The sequence below is a fragment of the Protopterus annectens genome, chromosome 5.part0, assembly GCF_019279795.1.
Source record: "Protopterus annectens isolate FY-2018-M chromosome 5.part0, PAN1.0, whole genome shotgun sequence".
NCBI classification, from domain to species: domain Eukaryota; kingdom Metazoa; phylum Chordata; order Ceratodontiformes; family Protopteridae; genus Protopterus; species Protopterus annectens.
In genome coordinates this window covers 458,659,590-458,672,945 of record NC_056735.1, presented here as the reverse complement: position 1 = coordinate 458,672,945, position 13,356 = coordinate 458,659,590, and the positions used below count along the sequence as shown (strand labels likewise).

General features: G+C 42.7%; 1 protein-coding gene across 11 annotated transcripts in view; it reads left to right on the top strand.

Moving 5' to 3' along the window:
- DMD (dystrophin) overlaps positions 1-13,356 on the top strand; it is a 9,298,038-nt gene that overhangs the window by 9,099,641 nt on the left and 185,041 nt on the right. The gene's annotated exons all lie outside the window — the stretch shown is intronic.

Genomic DNA, 13,356 nt, shown 5'->3' with positions numbered 1-13,356 from the left:
TAACTGACTGATAGCTGTACCTAACTGTCCTAATTTCAATAAGTATTGCTGCTGAAGTTGCATTCTTATTGTCCCTTAAATAACCACATTAAAATCTGCAACTGCAGTTGTTGGTTTAGACAGAAAGATTAACTTAGGCTTTATCGTATCAGAGTAAAAGCAGCAAGTGTTTATTAGTGCTGAGTGACTGCTACAGTGCATGTGCTTAAAGGACATACAGAAAAAAACTCACATACTGCAAAAGACAAATTTGCAAAACTAGAGCAAAATTATCAGTTAAGGTTAAATATACAGGAGAGATGGATGGTCATACATTATTTTATTTATTTGTTAAATGACAGTTGTCACAGTCACAAGGCATTCTGAACATATGACTGCATTGTATATATGTGAAAAATGTTATAAACATTTTTCATAGTTGCAGAGTACAAGCAGTTTATCAAATCATGTCGCAATTACAATTTCATTTGCAGCTTGACAATGCATTTGGTCTGGATCTGGACACAGTGTCTGACACTTTCACAAATCGTTGTGAAAAATATTTGTTTTAATAAATTAATAATGAACTTGGATACAGTAGCATAAGTATGTACCCATGCATGCACAGGATGGTAATAAAAGACTCAAAAAAGGAGGGGGGGGGGGCAGCATGCACATATCTTAAGCAATACTGCTTTATGTTTTCATGCACTTAGGAATATTAGCAATATTTGCATATTAATAGCTGTAATTTGCATATTAATAGCTGCATGTCAAGAACGGTACTTATGGCGGACGATGTGCAGAAGCTGATACAACTGACAATGCATGCACAATTTGGATGTACCAGGCTTTAATTACTCAATTGTGTTTGCAGAAAGTTATATTTGTATTAATATAGAAATGGAATGGAATAATGCCATGTTCGTGAGTCTGTGCAAGCAGTGAATGTTAGACAACAAAATTACAATAAAAGAAGTTGAGTTTGCTAACTACTTCCAAGAATATAACAGTTTTAGACTACTATGTCTTCTAACAGTAGGGTACATTAAGGAACAAGCTGACATTATATGGTATGCATGTAAACTGAAGCCATTATGAAATACAGCACAAAAGTAAATTAAAAAAAAAATCACCTCAGAATGCAAACAGAATGGATAAGTAACAATGTTTTTATTCTCCTTAGCACTTCAGCAGATGCTTTCATGGGGAGGCAGATATTTTCCAATGCTCACAAGCAGCTGGATATATTATGATTCAACATCAATTAAGATGATTAATCAATAAATTAATTAAGAAATAGAGATGTCAAAAGTTAATAGAAACTTTTAGGGAAAAAATCAAATAAACTGCAACATAGCCTGTACCTACAGTAAACTCACCCAGTTAGTATCATTATTTAAGCCAACAAGAGTAAGGTGTATTAAATTCCAAAATTAATCTGGTTTCCAGAGTATTTAAAGGTTCACATTTATTACCTCCTCTATGCGTCTGTACTGTTCCAAAGAACCAAATACTTAGAGTATTAACATTTTTCCAATGTATTTCTTTCCCTTGCAACACCACACTACTCACATGATGATCATTTTCATTCCCCTGAAATGTTCTTTACTTAATGTTTTGTCTGTCCAGTGTAGGGACGTAGGAGTAATGTAGTTACATCTAACCCCATGCTCTACCAAGAAACAATAAAAAAAAAATATTCGTGTTCTCCTAACTTTCCTGGCTAGTTTGTTTCAGTGATCAGATTTTGCTGATCCCTGGGCTTTATCTTGGTTCCTGTACTTCTCCATTTTCTTTGTTTGGTCAGGGGGAAGTTTCTTTACTCACCAGTGGGAGTGGGGAGTACTGAGCTGCCTGTTTGTCCTCAGAGGAGTGGTTTAAGACAGTAACTTGTAGTTCAGTGGCCATTTTGGGTAATTTCCTGCCTTTTCCAGCCCCCTGCTATAAAGCACGCTTTGGCAGGCTTTTCTGGCTGTAGAGAACTCAGCACAGCTCCTCGTGGTATCCAGAAGAGTTCCTAGAGCAGCAGAGAAAGGAAAAAAGCAACTTTCCAGACTTTAAGTATTTTTTCTTGCATTTTTCGACCATTTGTGTTATTCGACGACTGTTTCTGTCTATTTTATAGTGGTATTACCTGTTTTTCCTGTTTTTATAAGCTTTAATTGTTGGTTGCACTTCTTAGTTTAAGTTTGCTTAAAAGTTAAACTACAGGCTAACACACTCAAGTGTACTAGCTTTTGATAGCATTTAATCGAAAAGCAAAGCATTTATTGTGTTTTCTGTTCTGTCTGTGAAAAAAAACTTGAAAAAAACAAAAAAATTTTCTTGTTCTCCTAACTTTCCTGGCTAGTTTGTTCCAGTGATCAGAATTTGCTGATCCCTGGGCTTTGTCTTGGTTCCTGTACTTCTCCATTTTCTTTGTTTGGTCAGGGGGAAGTTTCTTTACTCACCAGTGGGAGTGGGGAGTACTGAGCTGCCTGTTTGTCCTCAGAGGAGTGGTTTAAGACAGTAACTTGTAGTTCAGTGGCCATTTTGGGTCATTTCCTGCCTTTTCCAGCCCCCTGCTATAAAGCACGCTTTGGCGCGATTTAGAGCGGAGTTGCCATTGGAGCAGCATCGGGCAGCACCGGTTTGACGGGGTTGAACTTTTTCTGGCTCCATAAAGTCTGTTCTTCATTTTTTTCCCTTAGAACTGCTCTACTAGGAACCTAAACAGTATATCCCTTGACTAAAAAGTGCAGCACTTGTTCCTAAAAGTTTTTTTTTTCCCTCAAAAAAAAAGCTCAGCACTTGTCACTTCTATATTATACAAAGTCCCTCACTTGCGAAACCCCCCCAGGAGTACCCACTTCCTTACTAAGTCCTCTTATTCAGTCTCATACCTAACTTCTTAATTTTTCTAGCATGTCGAAGGGCCAGATGCTGGCGTCCTCTCCTGCCCAGTTGGTGAATCTGGGAATATTGAGGCAATGTTACAATTGCCTCATGTACACAGACAACCCTCTCCTCCTCCCACATAACACAAATACTTGCGAGAGATGCAGCTATTTAGCCAAACTGGAGGCTGAGCTCTCTCAACTCAGGACTGGCAAGACCAGACAGGAGGAGAAGGAAACTACACACACCACAAAACCAGCCACACATAATGCTACCACACCACTGAATCAAACACATAAACACACAAAGACATACTCGGAGGCTCTGAGTAAAAATTTACCTAAACAGCAGAGGCCTCCAAAGCAGACACCCAAACAACTGCTACCTCAAGACACCCCACAAGCAACACATAAACCACAAAATCAGTGTGCAAAGCAGTCACAGCCCTTAAGGCCAAATACAACACCAAACATACTTGTCATAGGTGACTCCATAGTCAGACACACTGACGCCCCACTCACCAGGCTGAACAAGGAGAGGGTCACAGTAAGCTGCCTATCGGGCGCTAGAATCCGCCACATAACACAAGCACTCGGGTCACTCCACGGCAGGTACAAATATGACACAGTCATTGTCCATGCTGGTGTGAACGACCTGAGACGTACCTCCCTGGACTACATGAAAAGAGACATAGAGGAGCTCTCTGATTATGTAGCCCAGGCAGGTATGACCCTGACCCTGAGCAGTATCCTTCCTTCACCAAGAATGATGCCACAATATAGAGACAAGATGATCAGCTTTAACAATTGGCTTAATGTCTGGTGTCATTCAAAGGGAATCCAGTGTCTGTCTGCCTGGGATGACATGCTTGACAAGCCACGCTGCTTCGCAAGGGACGGCTTGCACCTGTCACCCCTGGGATTCCGGATATTGGCTAAGGCTCTTTCCACCCCCATAGTGCCTTTTTTAGGCAAGGCTCAAATTCTAAACCTACCACCCTAGAAAACAAAAATGGGAAGAAACTGAGGGTAATGCTGCTCAATGCCAGAAGTCTAAATCTCAAAATGCACGCACTCGAGGCCCTTCTCAGTATGGAGAACATCGATGTCTGTGCTGTAACTGAAACCTGGTTCAAGGCTCCTGAGAGCACCCGGCACTATCAGGTTTTACCTCATATCATTCCGGCCCCAAAACCCGGACCACACCACAAAAGGAGGGGGTGTATTCATATTCATAAAGGATACCCACACCTCCAGGTTGGTGGCAACGCACGAAGCTTCGGAAAACATCCAGGTGCAACTAACCATAGGCAAAACTGCTCTACAAATTGTAGCATGCTACAGGCCACCCTCTCAAACTCAGAAACCCCACACAGCCTTCCTGAAGACACTGGAGGGTATAAATGTATCTCCAAACACCATCATATTGGGTGACTTCAACTACCCGAATATAGACTGGGAACATTACTCAAGCCCTAACTTTCTAGCCCAACGGTTCCTGGAGTTCATAAATTCAAATGCCATGGAACAGCTAGTCACTGTTCCCACGAGAGGAGAAAATATACTAGATCTCATTATCACAAACTTGGGGACAAAATGCTCCACACCGGAAGTATATCCCTCATTGGTGAGATCTGATCGTAAACTAATCTCACTGGAAATCCACATCCCGCCTCCACCCCAAACAAAAATGACCACAGTGAAGAACTTCTCAAAAGCAAACTTCACACTACTCAAGACTGGTGTGGTATCCTTCAAGGCCCCTGAACCAGTGGAAACCACAACCCAAGTTGCGGAAGCCCTTACAAATGCCTTCTATGAACACCTCCAGGACTGCATGGATCAGGCAATCCCAAATAAAACCAAGACTCTTTCCTCAAAGGGCAAACGTCCAGTCTGGTGGACCCCTGCCATTAACAAACTTTACAATAAGAGGAGAAAGCTATTACATGATAGAACAAAATCCATAAAAGGAAAGTCACCCCTGATCATTATTAGTAAAAAAATACGAGCACTCATAAAATCAACTAAGGCCAATTTTGAGATAAAATTGCCATGGATTCAAAGGACAATCATAAGGCCTTTTTCAGCTATGTTAGGAACCTGGGTGGAAACTCCCAGATATGCTCAGAATTAGTCCAAAATGATACAAAAATCACTGAACCCACAGACATTGCCAACATACTGGCAGACAGGTTCAGTGCAAACTTCACCCCCCTCTCCCCCCCTAAAGGAGAGATAATTATCTCAGCGGAGTGTAGCCTCCCAGACATCTCAAATGCGCAGGTGAAAGCTGCTCTCTCTAAAGCTAAAAACACAGCATCAATGGGACCGGATGGTGTCCCCAGCTGTGTGCTACACGAGCTAAATGAGGAATTAAACCCGCACATAAGGCAGCTGTTTAATCTCAGCCTTACCACAGGATACGTGCCCAAGGAGTGGCGTACGGCAACTGTGGTCCCACTCCACGAAGGCGGTACCTCTACGGACCCTGGTAATTACCGCCCCATAAGCTTAACAAGTCTAGTCTGCAAAGCTATGGAGAGGATCATAATGGAGCTCATAAACAAAGATATAGGGGACTTGCAGACATTGGACCCGACCCAGTTTGGCTTCGTCAAGGGCAGATCATGCCTTTTGAACCTGGTTGACTTCTTCGAAACAGTCACCAAGGCCATTGATGAGGGAAAGGCAGTCCATACAGCCTACCTTGACCTTGCAAAGGCTTTCGACACAATTCCCCACTCGGTATTATAGAAAAACTTACCAGCTTAAATGTAAACCCATATGTCACAAGATGGGTTGCAAACTGGCTTAAGGACAGAACCCACAGGGTTAGAGTTGCTGGCGCTATGTCAGACTCCAAGCCGGTCACAAGTGGTGTCCCACAGGGCTCGGTCCTTGGCCCCCTTTTGTTCGGCATCTACTTCTCAGAAGTACAGGCCAACATGGGAGGACTTTGGCTGACAAAGTTTGCAGACGACTGCAAACTGGGCCATAGTGGAAAGTGCATCGGACACGGATATCCTTCAGAAGGGACTCACGGAAACAGATAGCTGGTGCCAGAGCCATGGCCTGAAGTTAAACGCCAAAAATGTATAGTCATACCCTTCGGGAAAAACAAGGTAACCCCAAGCTACCATATAGGTGGCAATCCACTAAGCACAGAAGAGGTTATCAGGGACCTGGGGACCCAGGTTGACAGTGGCCTTTCTTTTGACACTCACGTTGCTAAAGTGGTTAGAAAGACCTTCTACATTGCCCACCTGATCATGAAGGGATTCACATCCAGATCTAGTGAGGTCATTGTTCCCCTGTACTCTTCACTTATCAGACCAATGATCGAGTACAATGCCCCATTCGGGATGTATCTCACCCGACATCTGCAGCAATTGGAGAGACCCCAAAAGTTCCTCACCAAAAGGATAAAGGGACTCCAAAATCTGTCATATGCTGCCAGATTGAAGAAACTCCAGCTCTATTCAGTCGCATACCGTCTGCTCAGAGGTGACATGTGCCTGACATACAAGGCCATGTCCAACCTGGAATTAATGGACATGCTCCACCTCAAAAAATCCAAATCCACCAAAACCACTAGAGCAAGCAACTTAAACCTTAGCACGGATATAAATAAGACATGCTGGAGGGATAGATTTATCACTCGGAGACTCCCTATGCTGTGGAATAGAGTCCCGGTCCATGTGAGGCAGAGCACCTCGTTGGCTCTGTTCAATAGAAATCTTGACCTGTGGATGGGAGATCGTAGGTTTACCCCGGGAATCATCTCTGTGTCACTGCTGGACAAAGGCACAACAAACTAATGGGCACAGTATTTTTTCATATAAGGGGTGGCGTAAGCCACAAAACTTTGGGCTAGGCTTATAAATGCCTTTAGGGCAGATAGCCTAGTATAAACCTATGAACCTATGAACCTATAACAAGTGATTTTTTTTTTAATATGGAACAAGTTGCCATTAATTCTAACCTCCTTAGTTGTTAATACTACTTTACAAATTGTGCATCTACCACATGGAAACATTCCAGCACCATTAAAAGTTTTTAAGGGGAACTGAATTTTTGTATGAAAATAATTCTCCCAAATTAAGAGAAAAATTGCGAGAAAAGGAAGGGGCCTTGGGAAAGACTGTAGACAAATATATATCAAAACCCCCCAAATTTCCAGTTCTGTTTAATAACTTTGACTAATGCATCAGAAATAGTAGTGTATTTTATCACACATTTTCTGATTAGAAATATGATCTTCCATCTGACTAAGAAAATGTCTTTTAAAACCTGATATATCTGGTTTGCTCTCAATTTTGTTTAGTGCCCTGTTTTTTTAATCCCACCAGTATATCCTTTTTTCCTTAAGTCTTATCTTTTTTTTAATTGTTCCAACATGTCATTTTTCCTTCCCTATTACTTAACTTCTTAGAAATTCACTAACTGGTAAAGAAGCCAAAAGATGCTTAGGTGAGCACTTATCTCATGTGAAAGACTATTGGCAATAGTTGCTTTGCAGTATAATTTTGTACAAGTGTACCATTCCTCTTTACTATAACACTAATATCCAAACAACATGTACAGCTAAGGACTTGTCTCCGTTACAAAAAAAGGAAGTCATCAATTTAACATAGATAAATAACATTATTAACAAAAATTATATATCCTTATATAAACTCTCTCTCAAAAGCAGGCATGGAAATATTGACATACACCTGGGCATAACCATACCTATCTGTTGAAAAAACAATCCTTATAATGTCTAAAATGTGTGATAGACAAAAATGAAGTAGTGACAAAAGAGATGAAAAGGGACCTCCACCAAGTAATAAGGAACTGCTTTTAAACCCAATCTGTGAGGAATGCTTGTGTACAAATCTCCATACTTTACCAATAAAACTGATTCTCAAAGTGAATATTTTGCACATCCCAACAGTATCTATTACATTCTTAACCAAAGAATCTGTTAAGGGCACAAAGTCCTTAAGTATGGAATTCGGTAGGATAACAATGTGTTCTAGATACATCCCACCCCCGAAATAATAGATTTGTCTGGGGGACTCCCATCTATTCACCTGAATGTTAGGAGATGTATGAAAAATTGATCCAAAGGATATCATGCATACAAGGAAGATACATCATCACTAGAAAGAAAACCTAATTCTGAACCCCTGTTCAACAATCAAATAATTTCTGTTGAAAATCATTAAATCGTTAAATAATCTCTGTCAACATTTAGTCATATTTTACACATTCTGTCATAATCAAACATATCTTTGATCTCTGCATTCCCCCTTTAACAGAGGAACAAACTAAATTTTTATTTCATATCCTCTACCAATTACGTAAAGCTGACCATTCGGTTTTGTGTAAGTTAAAATATATGGGCCCAATAAGTGTTTTTTAAATTCACCATACAATTCATATGTGTAGACATTTCAAAAATATTTACTGCATGATTGTAGATGGAGTAATAAACTTGCTTACCTTTTTTAATAGGTGGCATTTTAATATACTGGTAACCCTTACCCTATACACCAAATTCACCATTTCCTTTTTCCTCACACATTTCTTCATCAAATGACATTAAAAGAACATCATCATTGTCCCTTTCAGGAGAAAGTTCATTAGCGGTCACTAAACTCTTTGCGCTGCCCACTTCATGAATGTGCTGGAATCACACCTTTAAACAAGCATTTTAACTTTAACCTGCGACAAAGCAAAAACAAATCCACTTGTATATTGTCCTATGTAGAAAATGTCATAGGCACAAAATTCAAGCCCTTCATTAATAAACTTATTGACAGAGCATCTATATCAAAAGCAGATAAATTAAATACCAGTAAGGCCCTCTCACTGAATGCTATCCTAAATTACTGTCTTCTTTTCCTTCTCAGACGCCAACCTCTGGAATCCCTGCATGTAGAAGTCATAGCTGTACCAGTTGAATTTGTGAAAGTTTGTAAGTTTTATAACTCTGCCTCAAAAGAAACCAATTGCAGACTCTCTCTCTCGTTTCCTGAAAGCACCACTAAGACTACATGCTAGCAGATGCTAGTGTGAATGAAACTTTCTTTTTATCAGCATTAAAAGATCTCTCAAGTACTTATGTCTTTGCCTACCATATCATTTATTGTTATCATAATCACTTTGATCTCTTACCAGCTTCTTCATTTTCCTCTCTATTAAAGTTTTCCACAGTTTGGCACAATGTTCTTCATGTTTCAGTGTTGCAGTCATCACCTGTGGGTTATCCCTGCTGTGGTAGCCCTCGGCCGGCCCGAATACCAGAGTCAATGTTTTTCTGCATCAGCTGCTGTCGCCTGAAGACTGATGTCAGGTCATCAGTGCTGTAAAGCAAGGCAGCTGATGCCATTACATCAGTCTTTTTTGCCGTGGAGCTCGTGGCAGAAGCAGTTCGCAAGTGTGCTGTTCAGTCGCTACCAGAGCTCGGATTACAGCTGAAAATGTCTAAAGCTAAGTTAACAATTGATTTGCCTGTGGAAAGCAGATCCCACACTGAGACTTCCATTCGTAATGCGTCACTTGTTTAGGCCCAGACCACGACTTCCCTTGTTGCCGGTTCTGTGCCCTCTTTAACGTGAGAATCATTCGTTGTAGAGCTCTTATTGTAGACAGATATTTTCGTCCTCCGTCTTCACAAATGGCATCCGTCAGCCAACAGTCCGTATACATTCTGAAAAAATGTATAGATAAAGATAGAGACAGACCACACAAGGCTAAGCCCTCCGACGACACTACCACTAAGCAGGTTGTCAGTTCTCTGGAATTCAGTGAGGTGCTTTCGCAGCCCCTGATGCCCGATACGATATCTATTCAGGCTTCTACTGAGACCCTTTTGGAGTCCAGTATGCCACAGAAATCTTCTTCGTCTTCCTAGCTTTGGTTATCTCTGCCTCGGTCGGGTCCAGAGCCGCGACGCAGACACCATCTTCTGAGGAGGCCTTTCACGCTACCGATTCTAGACAAAAAAACGACGTCTTCTCATCCAACTTCCATTTCTCTCAGACCGATCGATACTCTTAGGCCTAGAAGCCAGTCCACTCCTAGAAAATCTACCTCTAGCCACCATCTTACTCCTGCTCCACCACCCCAAGCCCAAATTCTTAAAATGGAGGAGAATCTTATCTCCCTTATCAAGGGCAGTCAGGCCACAACTTCTAAAAGGAAAAGACACCCTTCTCCTAAACTAATGACAGAGCAGGACTCTGAGGAATCTGATTATTCAGATTTTGAAGAGGAACAACAACCTCTGACTGCTTATGAGGATTCAGATGCAGAGGAATCCATTCCTTCTGCCTCCCACCAGAAGACATTTCCTTTCGGGAAATCCTTCACACCCTCAGGGAACATTTCCACTGGGAATCTCAGGACTTCCCTCAGTCTAAGAAAAGGCTAAGAGAGTTTATAGACCTGCCCCAGCACAGACCCCTGGCCATCCCCCCATCTTAGAAGTGGTGGATGACGTTTTCCATGAATCCACCTTAGGCCCTGAAGCCCTCCCACCTGCTGTCACTAAACCTGACAAGTATTACAGAATACCGGATTCTCACAAATACCTGTACAGAAATCCTGCTGTAGACCCAGAGGTCATTACACAGGGACCTAAAGGAGCTAAGGCTAGTTCTGCAAAGAATCCTACTCCTTCTGACAAGGATGCCAGAGCTCTGGACAGATGGGGTAAAAAAAGGTTACACCTCTGCAACCTTAGCTATCAGAGCACTCAGCTGTCAGTTCCATATGTTAAAATATCAACAACACACTTTGGAACTATTAAAGCAAATGATTTCTACCTTTCCTGACTGTGCCAATTCTAAAGAGTTAGCACATTTACTGCACTCTACTTGCCAAGTGGCAAAACACTCTTTAAACTGTGGATATACTGCACTAGAAGCCTCAAGCTAGGCAGCAGTGTCTGGTTCTGTCATTAGGAGACATGCATGGTTGGCAGAACAACCTCTCCCTGATCATGTCAAGTCTAAATTAATTGATGCGCCCTTGGATAAAGACAGCTTGTTTGGAGAAAAAGCAGAAGAGGTGCTTAAAAAGTTAGAAGACAAAGCAAAATCAATGCAAATAGTAAAATATTTATTTCAGGTTCAACCTCCTAGATTTAGCAGGAATTTTCACTCTAAGCACTGGTCTTTTCCTGCACCTAGCAGACAGGGGCAAGGTAAGCCCCGCAAGGCCAGGCCACCCAGGCCGCTATCCCATGGACAGCAAGAGAACCAAACAGTGGACCACTTCCGCCCCAAAGGCAGGGAGTTCTAAGACATCCCTCTATGACAAAAACTTTCAATGACTCCCACTCCCCCCTCTGCCCTCCTTTCACCCACCAAAACTAGGGAGAAGGCTGTCCCTCTGCAAAGAAAATTGGCTGTCTGTAACAAAGGACCAGTGGTTATTAGAGATAATTTTTCAGGGATACAAATTCACTTTAAACGAACTCCCAGTTCCAAAGGGTACCCAGACTCTCATATCCTAGGGGGCAGTAGAACCTGTTCCTGCAGATCAAATAGGCAAAGGCTTTTATTCCAGGCTATTCCTTTTTCCCAGAAAGGAGGGCATTTGGCGCCCCATGCTGGATCTATCCATTCTGAACACCTTCCTGGTGGTCCCCAAATTCAAAATGCTAACTTTGCAGCAGCTGCTGCTTATACTGACACAAAATTCCTGGTTACTGACCCTAGACCTAAAAGATGCCTACCTCCACATCCCCATAAGGGAAGCCTGCAGGAAATTCCTGCACTTCAGAGCAGGCTCACAAGACTTTCAGTATTCTGTGCTTCCCTTTGGCTTATCTACTGCTCCCGGGGTATTCACCAAATGCTTAACTCTGACCACAGCATTTTGCAGACAGAGAAATATACAGATTTACCCTTATTTGGATGACTGCCTCATTCAGGCAGAGTGCAAAGAAAAGCTGCTCTAGGACTTCCACTTTGTCAAAACCCTTCTAACTTCCTTAGGGTTCACCATCAACAAGAAGAAATCAAAGCAAACACCGTCCAGGAGGATCATTTACTTCAGAGCATTGCTGGACACAGCATCCCAAATGGCCTTCCTTTCCCCAGAAAAGCAGAGTTTTCTGCCTCTCTACTTTACCCAGCTGGCATCCAAAAGTCACCTCATGGTGAGGAAGTTCCTGCAAGCCTTGGGGTACATGACATCTTGCATCCTTCTAATTTCTCTGGCCAGGCATCACATGAGAAAGCTTCAGTGGTATCTAAAGAACCTTTGGTGTCAACACTCACAGCCTCTAGAGACCTCTTTCCCTCTGATCCTTGTGTAAGGGCCGAGTTTCTCTGGTGAGCAGGGGCCTGTGCCATAAACAAGGGTCTCCCCTTCATCCTCCGCCCTACCGGGCAGACCATCACCACTGACACCTCAGACATTGCTTGGGACACTCACCTAGCAGGCAGGTGCACCCAAGGTCTATGGGATGCCCAGCACCTTCCCTTACATATAAACCAGAAGGAAATTATGCAGTACAAAAGGCTTTGACATCCTTCCAACTCCATCTCAGGCCAAGGGTTCTCCTTATCAAAACAGACAACATCACAGTAGTGTGGTACATCCCCAAACAGGGAGGGACCCAATTTTACCCTCAGTGCAGGCTAGTCATGAACCTCTGGCTGACTGCCTAATCCATGGGAATACACCTAATAGCCCAATACCTACCAGAGATCAACAACACCCTGGCAGACCACTTAAGCAGAAACTTACTGGACCCCCATGAATGGCAGCTCCACAGAACAATCTTTTTGCAAGCCACTCAGGAGTGGGGAAATCCAGAGGTGGATCTCTTTGCTTTGCACCTCAACCACCAGCTAAAGAAATTCTGTACCAGGGAGTATCACCACCTAGTGTGGAAGGGGGATGCTTTGATCTTCCCCTGGAACTCACTCTTCATGTGCGCATTCCCTCCTCTGTCTCTTATTCCCAATGTACTGATCAAGATAAGGGAGGAGGGACCAAAGGCCATCCTCATTGCTCCAGACTGGCCCAGACAGCATTGGTACCCCTTGCTGCGCAGCCTGACATCACAGCCTCCCAGGCAGCTTCCCCCGATCCCAGAACTCTTGACTCAAGCTGGGGGGGGGGGGTGCTACACCCAGACTTGCAGATTCTCAAACTGTCAGCATGTCCAATATTCTAAAAGCAAGCAGGGGGCACCTGTTAAGCAAACAGGTCCTAGACATTATCACAGAGGCCAGAAGGCCTAGCACCAGAAAATCTTACACAGGGAAATGGAAAATATTCGGCTTCTGGAGCCAGTCCAGAGGGGCAGTTCCTCACAACCTTCTCTCCCTCTTATACTGGACTATCAAGCAGAGTTACTCAATAGTGGCCTCTCCTTCTCTTCTGTTAAAATCCATGCCTCAGCCATTTCAGCTCATTTCAGTACAGACCAGCCCCTGTTCTCACATCCTTTGATTAAACAATTCCTCAGAGGGGCTTCTAATATCAGACC